Source organism: Neofelis nebulosa, chromosome 10 (genome assembly GCF_028018385.1).
Source record: "Neofelis nebulosa isolate mNeoNeb1 chromosome 10, mNeoNeb1.pri, whole genome shotgun sequence".
In the NCBI taxonomy this organism is placed as follows: Eukaryota; Metazoa; Chordata; class Mammalia; order Carnivora; family Felidae; genus Neofelis; species Neofelis nebulosa.
Genome location: NC_080791.1, coordinates 69,424,174 through 69,437,354, shown reverse-complemented (window position 1 = coordinate 69,437,354; position 13,181 = coordinate 69,424,174). Strand labels below are relative to the sequence as shown.

General features: G+C 45.9%; 1 long non-coding RNA gene across 2 annotated transcripts in view; it reads right to left on the bottom strand.

Annotated features, from left to right (window-relative positions):
* Positions 1-12,626, bottom strand: part of LOC131487496 (uncharacterized) — a 30,015-nt gene extending 17,389 nt beyond the window's left edge. The window contains exons 1-2 of one of the 2 annotated variants that reach the window (XR_009249785.1): positions 12,080-12,626; positions 9,377-9,495 (exon numbers count right to left, since the gene is read on the bottom strand). This is a non-coding gene — a long non-coding RNA (uncharacterized LOC131487496). The remainder of the gene's footprint in view (positions 1-9,376; positions 9,496-12,079) is intronic. The other variant, XR_009249784.1, reaches the window with a different exon arrangement.
* Positions 12,627-13,181: the final 555 nt, after the last annotated feature.

Sequence of the window (13,181 nt, the reverse complement as noted above, 5' to 3'; positions counted from 1 at the left end):
ACAGTATATACCAAAGAATAAATCTCCAGGGCTGGCCATCAGGATTCATCAAGATCTAGTTAGGTGTGAACTGTGTGGTAAAGGGACCCAGTGCGGGGAGAGAGCTGTTGTGGCTGGAGGAAATGGGGAAAGGGGTCTGAGAGAAGTCTTGAAGATGGGTAGGTGACAAACAGTTGGAGGATAAAGACTATGAGTTTCTAAAAACTATAAGACACCATCTAAAACATTGCAGTTCTCAGACAAGAAGTTGCATCTGCATATGAAAAGCTGCACTTTTCCCTTTCTTTTCAGGGAAGATGATATCACCAAAACAGCATGGCCTCACACAGCTCTTGGCACATATTAGAGACTCAATAAATATTTGTTGGTTAAATGTATGAGTGGCTGGATAGTCGGGCTTTGTAGAAGGACTGATCTGGGTTAGAATCTCAGCTCTCCCTCTTACTGTGTGACCTCCTAGAGGCTACGTATCATCTTTGTGGTTTACTCCCCACATCAGAGCCTACTTTTATGTTCGGACGTATCACAGTGCTTCCCAAGGGCGGCCGCTCAGCAAAGAGACTAGGCGAGCATCTTCTCCTGTTGTAACACAGCCCTCATAATGACCACAGTCAACACCTTTCACGAAGTGAAGATGCATTCTTGGCATGAAAGGAGTTTTCTAATATATCGCTATCATAAAATGTGCTGATAACATCATCATGCCTACAGCATCTTCCTTTTATTGGCTATTTTCTTTAGGATCAGCTTCGGAATTTGGACTCACTGAGTCAAAGGCAATGAACATATCCACGGAAAACTTGACATCTCAAAGGGGCGGTACAGGAGGCAGCCCCAGCTGGTGGCGGGATGGAGCATAATTATGAGCCCAGTTCAGCTGATGAACTTCGATTGGATGGAAAGTTCTGCTTGGACTTGTCCGCAGATTCTGCTTAGCAAAGTGGTTTTCTGGTGAAAACTCTTTCCCGGTCTTAAATTAATCTTCAGTCTTTCATGTCGCCGCTCTCTCTCACCTCTCAAACCTACCCGCCTCACCTATGGAGTTACTACAGTCCTGGATTAGCAAGTGATACCATCGGGGGGGTGGTACCGCTGGCTCGGGAGTTGGCTAATTATTTCCTGTGCAGTGTGTGGGGCCATCCTCACTCCTCAGATGTCTGAGTTCCTTTTCATATCTTTCTGCACTACAGCTTTTCAGCGTGCTTATCAGGTAAATTATGGATGCTGATTCAGGTTCCAGCAAAAAAGGGTAAAATCCATAGTGCTGTAACAACAGATGGCATTTTCAAGAATGAGAGGTGAGCACACAGGACTCTTCTTGGAACCAAAATGTGCGTGCACGCGCGCGTGTGCGTGCATGTGTGTTTCTCTCAGGGTTTTTATTCCTCGGTATATCCAGTTCATCCAATAGTATTTCACATCTGAAAGCACGACCTTCTACTTTCTCATATTCGATCTTCTCCAGAGCTCTCTAACTTGGTGAATGGCACCAACCATCCATTCGGTGGGGCAAAGGCAGACGCCTGGAAGCCCTTCTTGATGCCTCCTTTTCCCTTAAAGCCTCAATCCTCTCATTCAATCTCTGCAATCTGTACCATTTCACCTACTAACCCATCTCGGAACCAGGCCACATTCTCTCTCTTCACTGCCACCACACCGGCTCAAGCCACTGTCACCTCTCCCCCGGAGCCCTTCATTTCTGGGGTCCCCATGATGTCTTGTGGCAGAAGAGGAGATGAGCAGCCCAGAACCCTTCAAGGAAAGACTTATTGACCAGCCGTGGGGCATGTAGACCGCAGACAGCTTCACTGTTCCTGCCGAGGCTGCCTCCGCTGCTGACGGGCCACCTCGCCTCAGGTCATGCCTTTCCCAGGGCATCCCATACAGGTGGCCACCCTGGGAAGCCGGAATGTCTGATCATTTGAGAGGTGGTAGCACAATTTTGACGGACCTCGCTCCAGAGCTCTCCAGCAGGTTAGCGGAGGCATTGTCAGCTCAGGCTTTATCGCGGCGTCTCCTCCTGGAGAACTCAACCTGCAACACCCCTCATCCCGTCTCCAGTCCTTCTGCACCCAGCAACCACGGCGATCTGTGTGCACTGTGACTTGAATGATAGCAGTTAAACTCCTCACTGCTGCCCCACTGCTTTGAGGCTAGAGCCCCGAATTCTGAGCACAGGTCTATGGCCCTTCCTACTCTTCCCCTCTCGTCTCACACTCCTCCCTTGCGCTCTGTTTTACAACTCGGCCACACCCACTCTGAAAGTTCCCTGGGGCTGCTGTAACCAAGTACCACAGACCCAGTGCCTTAAACAATAGAAACTCATTGTCTCACAGTTCTGGCTAGAAGGCTACAAACACAAGGTGTTGGCAGGGCCAGGCTTCTCCCCAGAACCGTGAGGGAAGCCTTCCTTGCTTCCACCTCGCTTTTGGTGATTTGCAGGCATCGTGGGCATTCCTTGGCTTGTAGGTGCGTTGCTCCAATCTTCCATCGTCCCATGGCATTCTCGCCAGGTCTCTGTCTTCGCGTGGCCACCTTCTTATAAGGATGGCACATTGCATTAGAAGCGTACTGGTCTCCAGTAGGACCTCATCTTAAGTAATTGCATCCGCAACAACCCTATTTCTAAATAAGATCGTATTCTGAGGTACCCGGGGTTAGGACCTCAACGTATTTTTTTCCCCCAATATATCTTTTTTGAAGGGGACACAATTTAATCTGTAACACTGGTGTGATTCGGTCCCTGAAAGCAGCCACGCTCATTTTGCTTCAGGTCTTTTGTATATCCTGTCCACAGACTCTGGTCTCCTATCCACGCCTGTCCTCCTCTTGATCCCGGTTGAAAACTCATTCTCCTTAGACAGACTTTTCTATTCCGCCTCCTCCCTCAAGCTAGGTCAGCTCTTTCCACTCACCGCACTTTGCCTTTTTTTCCACAGCATTTATCACCACTTGTAATTATGTATTTGTTTGAGCAAATATTTTAACAAAGCCTGTCTCCTCCACCAGCCCATAAACTCCATTGAGAGGGGAGACGATGTCTGTCTTGCACACTTATGTTTCCAGTGCTGAGCATGGTGTGAGCACAAAGTAGGCACGCGATCCTTATGTATTTACGTCAGCGATTTCAGAAAACTTGTGTTGAGCTATTAGGCTTGATCTCTCCTTACAGGTTTGAAGTCTCAGGTGTCCCTGTTTCCAGGAGATATATGGTACTGCACCTAGCAGTCAAGATGATACCTTGCTGAGGAAATGGGGAAGATGAAGAGAGTAAGTCCTAGCTAATAGTGCTTGAAGTTGACCCCTAACATGCTCCCGTGAAAGAGAGCATAGTCCTAGCAGACAGAGCCTTCTGCCAGTGGCCAGTTGCAAATTTACCCAACACAGAAAATGGGCAAGAACTATATGACCCTGCTGAACTGTGAGCTTTCCTGAAACCAGGACCCTGCAGAAACCCAGGCTCCTCATAGAAAGCTTAACGAATAACAAGGGGCAATATGCTAGTGCTTAAATTTTCCACCTTGAGGACAGAGGGTGCCTCATTCATGCAGGTGACACTTGGGAAGGCAGAGCAGTGGAAACAGTTCAAATACATGAAAATGACTATTTAGACAAGGTTGAGGTTGGGGGAGGTAGACAAGAAAGTGCTAATTAAGATGTTATTAAAATATATCTATTAAATGAAGGGTGACTGCCAGTCGGCTGGCTATTTAGTAGCTATTTAGTAGTAGAGTACCAAATAGTTCTTATTTGACGAAGTCTATTTCAGTTCTTTATGTGCTATGCTTTAAGTATCTTCTTTTTTTTCCCTCCTTCAAGATGCCCACTGGGTGAGGTACTGTCCCCTCTTGTTTTTCAATTCAGGGACTCTTATCTCCCTCTGTCATCAGCTACAGCTGCTGTCATCCCGTCTTTGGCTGGGACCCAGATTTATCAGGCTGACTGGGACAAAGACATTTTCCACTTGGAGGTATTTCCATCCCACACCACTGCAGTGTGCCCAAGTAGAAGGACCTTTCCAGAGAAGCAGGTCTAAGAAGGGTAACTCACATTTTGAAATCTCTAAAATTGTTCTTCTTTCTTACCTCCCCAAGTACATGACCTTTATTATCAAATGCTTCCAGAAGCTTAGGTATTGTGACAGAGAGAGCGTAAAAAGAATTACCAAGGTAGTAATCAGCTCCAGCAATCACAATTTAGGTAGCAGGATAATAGCTTTGCACCCAAGGCTACTGTCTTGAGAGATGGTTTTCCAAATTCTTTTGTCTTCCTCCTTAGGTATCAGCATCTAAGCCTGGAGGACCCGGCTCAGAGAGCGCTTCCATGGTATGGAGAAGATACTCTTGCCCTTATAGGAACAAATTGCACTCTGTGCAAGAAGAAATGGAACAGAAGCAAAAGACAAGCCCTCCACGTTCTAGCCCAGGATATAGCAGGAGACAGAAGAAGCATATGGAGGTAGCAGAACAAAGCTTTTGCTCTAGCTGGTTACTGCCCAGTGAACTTAGGAGGGCCATGGGCTAGGTAAGTCCAAGAGAGCCAAGAAGGCCAGAGGCTCTGTTCTGCAAGCCACTGAAGACTGGGAGGAGGAGGCTAATTTCCAGGCTGTCCACACTGAGCTGGGGGGACCACCTCCTCACCCTGATACTCCAGCGCAGTCAGGCAGAGGCAGACCGTATGGCTCAAGCTTTCCTGAGTCATCTTTGTTCCCAGTGTGGCATAGACAGGTTTCAGAAATGCCTGAGAGTCCAGTGGAAGAGTTTTCCAGAAGGATCACCATGGGAAGGACGAGGGATCTCAGTACCCAGGCTACTGAGGGAAACACTCCAGCCAAAGCCAAATGGGAGTCTCTTCAGAGGAGTTGCCAAAGCCTAAGGGAGCCAAGGTGAGGGGGAGTCAGCCAGAGGGTGCTTGAAGGCCCTAACCGAACTGAGCAAGGCCAGGTCAGGAGTCATAACTTCCAGGGACGGTGAGGAGTACACGAGAAGGAACAAAGACCCTGAATCTTCCCTATGGGTGTGACGTCACATAAACCACCACCACCTCTCATGTACACATGTGGACGCATCTTTGGGAGCAAAAAAGACAGAGGAGGAATTATATCTGGGGGACTGAGCAATTTTATCCCAAAGAGGTTAGTCTAAATAAACTTTCAGATTTAATATTGAGTTACGCTTAAATTTGAACACTTACATTTTCTCTTTGCTAATGAGTTGGCTGTGGGATTGAAGCGGGGAAGGCTACCCTAGATATAAGAAAAATAAGGTATATTTTCTCTGTGCATCCGAGTTAGAGTGTAAAGTTAATATTCTGTCTCTGACACACAGGAATAAAGGAACCATGAAATCACTTGTCAAAAATCTCAGCGATGTTTCTAAAACCAAGCAACCAGTGGATACAGGGTTGAGTGGGTCACATTCCTGAAGCCCCCACAAATATGGCTGATGACAGTTTTCACAAGTGCAGAAAATATAGGAGGAAATTTAAGGAGCGGCCAGTATGGTGGATTCCTCCAACAATCATTCTGTTCTCTATTTTAGAGAGAGGTGCCCATACTCAACCTTCTCAGTCAGAACCACCCTCTAAGGAATAGCTCAACCAGTGCACCCATGGTGGGCACCGGGTGACTGCCATGGACATGGGAACTGCCCATTCACTTCCCCTCCTTGGCAATATCTACGGAGGTTATATCAGCAAAATGGTTTGTTTAAAATGACTGAGCCCACCCTCTACGATAAACTATACACACATTACATTACAAAACTGTTAAGCACAAATATAGTTATAGTAGGAAAATAAAGTATACAATTAAAACAACCACATGGGTCTGGTGTTCACTACCTGTCCCTCCCCACTAGGACAAGCCACAAGAACAGCCTCTTCCCTGTTTCTGTTCTATATAGAACAGAACTTGGTTCTGTTTGCTTATCTTTGTGATTCTTCCATGGATCTCCTGCATGCTATACTGGGCCCTGTTCCACCATGATCCCTTCTGGCTCCCGAAGGCCTGTCCTCTCATTGTACGAGGACTGAAACAATAATAATCAGTGAGCTGTGGGTTCTTCCACCTGCAGAGTCTTCATCTTCCATAACTCTGGCCATCTCTGGTTTTGTTTCTATTTGGACAACAAACTCATGTGTAAGCTGTAGTTCTTCTCCAGTGAAAATCCACTTGATCAGGTGACTACTGCCAAGGGTCAGTGAAGGTCCACTTGTCATCAGTGCTGAACCCAGCCCTCCGTTAGACTCCCTGGAAGAGGGCAAATCCCAGGCTGGGTGCCTCCACTCCCCCATCCCATTATTCAGAAGGTTTTACTTTGAATAGTGCCTACGTCCCACCAGTAAGTGTCCTACCAGACACAGTATGGGAACTTAAAACTGCCCACTTGCTCCCTCAGTGTTTTTTCCTGCTTAGTCTGTAATTCTCTCTGTATATGTAGATGAAACCCATTTGTAACACTTGCACACTTACCCACATGCTAGTTATTAGCAATTTTGAGCACTCGATATTGTCATCAGAGAACTCTACAAGACTACAACTGAACTCTAGGAAAAATTCCTTGGGGACAGGCATGTTGCTTTATACTTCCTTCAATTCCCTCAAGTGCTCAGCAAAAAAGTTACTACTTTGATTTGAGATCACTTCATATTCAATTAATATTTGATATCTAGCCAGTGTTTACTAAGTGTTCCAAGCCTGAGCCTTTCTTACCCATTACCTTATTTAGTCTTGTGAGTTAGGGATGATAACATATTCCAAAACGCTCATTGAGAGAAGTCAAGCAACTTGCCCAATCACTCAGCTAAAAGGTGGCAATCCTGGAATTAGAACATGCTTTCCTCCTGCTTCAGACCAAGTGCTGTTTTCTACACTACACCTGTTTCTCCAGTGGTAGTTCTTGCTTTAAACAAAGGGGCCCCAAGTTCAGCAGACTTGGCCACTCAAGAGAAAGTCCTTGATGAGAAGTAAGAACTCGGTTTCATGCAGCAGGGCCTGGAGGCCCCAACTCATGATAGGTGCCATCCCAACAGGCTCCTAGGTTTTAGAGAACTGGCCATAGAGTAGCTCCTGATGCATGGGTAAGGGCCATCTGGACTCATCTCACCCTCTTGCCAGGGATGGGGCACAGAGGGATTAGGGCTGGCCTCCTGGGGCCCTCTTACCCACAGGCCTAGGCTAATGGCTTTGGCATTAGCTCTTTCCATTAAGAGAATAATGTGGAATCCAGCCTTCCTACCACAGGGAGGTTGTAGTGGGGGTGACAAGCAACACTTCCACACCCTGCCCGTCCTTGACCATGACCATGCAGAAGCCCAGGTACCATCCCTTGAGCAGGCAACGGGCCAACAAAGCTTAGCAGGAGTTGACAGGGCCAGTGACAGCTAGGAGACTAGAGTAGGTCTATCTTCCCCCAGTAGCATATTAGCTCAAGAAGAGCTGGGACCTTGAATGTCTTGTTCACTGCTGTGCCCGAGTGCCTTGAACAGTGCCTGGCATATAGTAGGCACCCAATAGATATTGTTAAATGCACGATTGGATGGTTGAGCAAAAGAACCAAGAGGCATGGTGTGTCTTTTGTTAATGAAACCCCACCTGCAAGGGAAACCTACACACAGGTCTTCTTTTTTTAAAGGCCTCCCCTTATGCCTTGCTGGCCCCACTCCCTTCTGTTTCCTGAAAAAACATCTCTGAATGATCCCTAAGCACTGGCCTTATGCTGGCACCTTCTTTTCCAAAGGCAAGAAAAACTGGTCTATCAAGTTTCTCTTAGTTTGAGCAGAGGCAACTGTCTACAGCCTCAGAACCATGGCTCTCTCCTCATCGCTGAGGCCTTTCTGCTTACTACCCACCTCCACCTGAGCTGGAGAGGTGGAAGCCACACAAGGTCAGGTCTCCCAGCCTCAAGCTGCCTGAGGCAGGTCCTGCCCTCAGGCCAGGCCCTCTGTGCACATCCAAGAGAGGTCACAACCCGCTGTGGATTCTGCCATCCTCATATATGCTCCCTCATGGTTCTCTGTCTAAGGGAGTCTATAGTAGGTGGCCAAGAGTCCTACTGGATGCTGGAGAACAGGAAGGTCTCCCAACTTGGCTAAGCCTCAGTTTTCTTATTCATAAAATTAGAAACAATAATAGTATTTGCCTTAGAGGATCTTAGGAGAACTAAATAAGAGAATATGTATCAAGTGCTTAATACAGTGCTTGGAGCATAGTAAGAGCTCAATAAATGGGAGCCATTATTATTCCTGTTTGGCATTGTTTGTTTCTGTGCTTCTGTTGTAACAAACAAAGAGGCACAATCCACAATCTGAAATACATGGAAAAAGCTCACTCATCCTTATTAATGCATACAACCAAAATGATGTCAGGCCCTGGGTAGGTCTAAATGGAACAGGGAAGGAAGTTGGGACTCAGAACACAAGATTTTAAGTTCTCTGGCCTTCACCTATGTTGTTCCCTGGGATGAATCACACATACTCTTGGTTTGCCTGTCTCACTTTTAGTCTTACAGCTCAGTCAAATGCAACCTCCAGGACGCTTTCCCTGACTGCATGCATCCCAGGCTGGGTTCTTCTGCAGACAAATTTGGAGATTAGCCTATAGGAAATTGACAAGGCAGTGCTCTTGGGATTGATACCTCTGGACAGTGGGAGGAGGAAGCAAACTGGGTAGAGGGAGAGGTTGAGCAGCAATGCAGTCCCAGCAGAAGCCTCAGCAACCCTACAGACCTGTCCCAAATTGCAGTGGGGTGAAGTCCTGGTATTCTGAAGTTGGGCCAGTCATTGGGTATAGGCTGCCTCTGGAAGGTGAGATTGGGCAAGATGGTTTCCTTCAGCCAAGACCATCCCCAAAGAGGGCCGTCAGCTGATCTTCTGGAAGATGTACAGCTGGGGGAATGAGTCCTTCCTTCCTGAAATGGGTTTTTGGTTGTACGATATAGCATCCACCAACATAGTCCAACCTAGATATATCATTAATAAAGAGATGTCAATTTCCATCTGCTTGACTCCTATCTCTCAACTAGTATATTACATGGGTGAGAAAGGAGGAAAGGAACTTATTAGGCCCCTGAACTCTCAACTCCATCCCAATCTGTACTGTCTAGATTGGGAGGGTCTCCTCTTCTAGTTCACAGCACTAAGTCTTTTCTTCATTGGTAAGCATTCCTGTTGTCGAGGCCAGAAGTCAACAAATGTAGAGGGATTTATGATAAAGGAAGTGAGTCAAAAAATGCAAACTGGTGATTATGGAATAATGAGGGGGAGTAGACAGGGATGGAGCTTATCTCCAGATTGGCCTGGGTCTAATTTAAGACAATTTTTGATGCTTCTGTGGATTTTTTGAAGAAAGAAGAAGGTAAGCAGGTTTCAGTCTCACCTGGAAGAGCAGGGAGTTGTTTCCTCGGGCGGTCAAGTGCATCAGTTTGGCACAATCTCTCTTAGCAAAATGTAGCTGGTGATTCTGCTGTCTGTTGGCATGCTCCGACAAGGCCAAACCTGAGACATATCGAGCACAAACGCCTATTTGAATGAGTTCTGGGATCACACAGTGGATTTGCAAACATGTCTTCAATTAAAGGCTACTCTCAGGAAATTACAGTTGCCTTTCCACCTTAGAAAGAAAATACCCCCAAATCCAACTCCAATCCAAGAACTGAGCTTGTATTTCAGGCTTATAAGAGATTTTTATTGAAAGTTTCTGAGTCCCTAGGATATTTTTCAGATTTCTCATGATACGCATTACACAATTCTATGAATTTTAAGAATTATAAACAAATCTCAAACTCGTTTTTGTAGGTTTGTTTATTGTAATGGTACAGGGGAAGCCCTTCTGAAACTAGTGTATATGATTGTAAGATTGAGAAGTGAGGGGATGGATTGATGTACAGATCCAGGGTTTTCACAAGAGAAGAAAGAGCATACAAATACGGATGGATGAGCATCTGACATGATGGATGTATTAATTAACCAGATGCTGGAAATCCTTTCCTGATGTATATATGTTTAGCAAATCACCATGGTGTACACTTTAAATATCTTACAGTTTAGTCAATTATGCCTCGATGGAGCTGAGAAAGAGAGAAGGACTGGGGTTTGTCACAAGGACAAAGGAGACAGAATAGAGAAAATCCCACGGCCAAATCAGTGAAGTACAGTAATGAATTATAAAGCATTAGGAAAAATAGAAATTCATATGTTCTTACAATCAATCAATCAATCAATCAATGGATAAGGGAGAAATCTACCTTACAACCTAATGCCAAGAACCAGCTGCTAAATATAGAGGGAGGGCAGTAGCTAGAAAATGCTCACTTGGCAACCATCCTGATAAAGATAGAATTAGGCAAGAGTCATCGATGGAAGGAAAATCTAGGGGAAATTTTGACTAAGAGCAGAATATCTGAGCGATCTTAAAGGGTTTCCCCACACATGTACATTAGTTGCAAAGAAGAAAACCAAATGGTAATTATAGAGTAGAGAACTGAACAACACCTCAACCGGATGACCAAAATTAGCGCCACCAAGAGGTACAGATGGACATCATGAGCCTCCAGATGTGACACCTTAAGAAGGACACAGTACTATCTATGCAGTGTTCTGGCCCGTGACGTGTCACCAGAATCTACTCATGAGGAAACATCAGATAAACCTAAAATGAAGACTGTCCAAGTAACACCAAGGGAAGAGGGGCTGAATTCTTCAAAAATGCTAATATCATAATAGACAAAGAAAAGCTATGGCTAAAGACCAAAGACCAAAGACAGACAATAACAAGTGTTAGGGAAGATGTGCAGACATTGGAGCCCTCATACATGGCCAGTGACATGCAACCTGGCACAGCTCCTTTGGAGAACAGCCGTGCAGTTCTCCAAAGGTTGAGTTACGATGTGACTCAACAATTCCCTTTTTACAGGTATGACCGAAAGAAATGAAAGCCCATGTCCATATCAAAAGTTTTACATAAATGTCAATAGCAGCATTATTCATAATAGCTGAAGGGTGACCAGTAAGCAAATGTCCATGAACTAGGAACAGATGAACAAAAAGGGGTGTATCCACACAGTGGGAGAGAATGAAACACCAATTCAGGCTGCAACACGGATGGCCCTTGCAAACGTCAAGCTAAGTAAAAGAAACATGTCATAAAAGACCACCTATTGTATGATTCCATTTACATGAAATGTCAAGAACAGGCAAATCTCTAGAGACAGAAGGTGGATTGGTGGTTGCCAAGGACTAGGGGAGAGAGGGGGAGCCCTTACTAATAGCTGAAGGGTTTATCTGGGGGCAGTAAAAATGTCTAAACTCTAGGCTGTGGTGGATATTCTGTGAATATCCTGAAAACAATTGAACCGTACACTTTAAATGGGTGAATTTTCAAGTATGTGAATTATCTTTCAATAAGCATGGTTTTAAAAAGTTTGGTGTTGGGACACCTGGGTGGCTCAGTTGGTTAAGCGACCGACTCTAGACTTCAGCTCAGGTCACAGTCTCACGGTTCATGAGTCTGAGCTCCACATCTGACTCTGTGCTAACAGCATGGAGCCTGCTTGGGAATTCTGTCTCCCTCGCTCTCCACCCCTACCCCGGTCTCTCTCTCTCTCTCTCTCTCTCAAAATAAATAAAAATAAACTTTACAAATAAAAAATAAAATAAATAAAATAAAAGTTCAGTGTTCTTTAAATTTAAGATACAATTACCTGGGTAGCAACAACATGTAGCAGTGTGATCCCTCTCTACAAAGAGCAATTTTTAAGAATATAGAAAGAAAACACACACACGCACACACAAGAATGGATTGGGAATCACGAGGCCATTTGAACTTGGCAGGAGCGGCTTTGCTGGAGAAATACGAGCAGCAAGGGGAAGGGACTGGGTCAGAGGAACCGGAAGTGAGGAAGCAAACAGAGGACACCGTGGTGGCAGACAATTCTTTCAAGAAGCGTCCCTGTGGAAGGGAACAGAGGGATGGCACGAGAGCTAGAAAGGCATGTGGGGCTTGAGTGTTGAGCGCTGATGGGAAGGATCTGGTGGAAAAGCCCCAGGTGGAGTAGTGGGAGTGAAAGAAGATAATCCATACCTACAAACAGATCCAAGAGAAGTTCTGGGATCCAGAATCCGTGTGATACCGAGAAGCACGCTTTCTCCATTGAACAAGAGGGGAAAGGACAGGCTAGATGCTGGTATAGACAGGTCTGCGGTTTGGCTGTGGAAAGATGAGAACGCTCCAGATGGCTGGCTTCTAACCGTGGAGAAGGAGAGAGGATTGGAGGTCTGGGGAGATTTCATATCCTAAACTCCGTACAAGCTGCGTGGTTTTGGCAAACGTGGTGAGCGTCTCTGGGCCAGTTTCCTCCTTTGTAAAGCGAACAACACCTTGGAGTGTCCTCGCGAGGTTAAAATGAGGTAACAGAACACAGAACAAAGTGACCGTCACACAGAAGGCTTTCAACACGTTTGTTTTTTTAGTTCGTTTCTATATCCTCACTCACTTCGTCAGCATGGCCAAGTACACGCAGAAATAAGAGTTTCTCAAAGGCAAAACTCTTATTTTATTAATCCCTGTGTTGCTGTTACCTATAACAGCACCTGGCACAGAGTAGATTCTCAATAAATATTTGCTTTCTAAACTCAGACCCGATTCCTCTTCCCTGAGTAGCTGTCGGGGAGGGATTTTTACCGGTGCCACGCTGGGAGGCGGAGGCGGGGGGGGGGGGGGGGCGGGGGGGGGGGCGGTGAAGTTCCTAAAGCCCAGAGAGGTCAAGTCGTCCAAGCCAACCCTTCAGTCCAACATCAGTGTCTTCCCACCATCTCCCAGCTACCTGGTTTTGCTTTTGTCTTTTGCGCTGTTTTCCCCTCCTCTTCTCTGCGGGTTTCTTGTGGTTTTGGTTTTTCTTTTTTTTGCATTTCTTTTTTTTTTTTTTTTCAATATATGAAATTTATTGTCAAATTGGTTTCCATACAACACCCAGTGCTCAACCCCTCCGGTTTCTAAGCCAGTCCCTGACACGCTGCCTGGAGCACCCCGTGTAAGCCTCACAAGGGCACCAAGCCTCGCGGGTCTGCTTGCCCTTCCCCCCACCAGGATCGTCCTCCCCTCTTCCTCCTGCCCCGCCCCAACCTTATGAAAGTGTCTAGCACAACTCAAGGCTTAGAGGCTTCCTTCTAGTTGTTTTCAGACC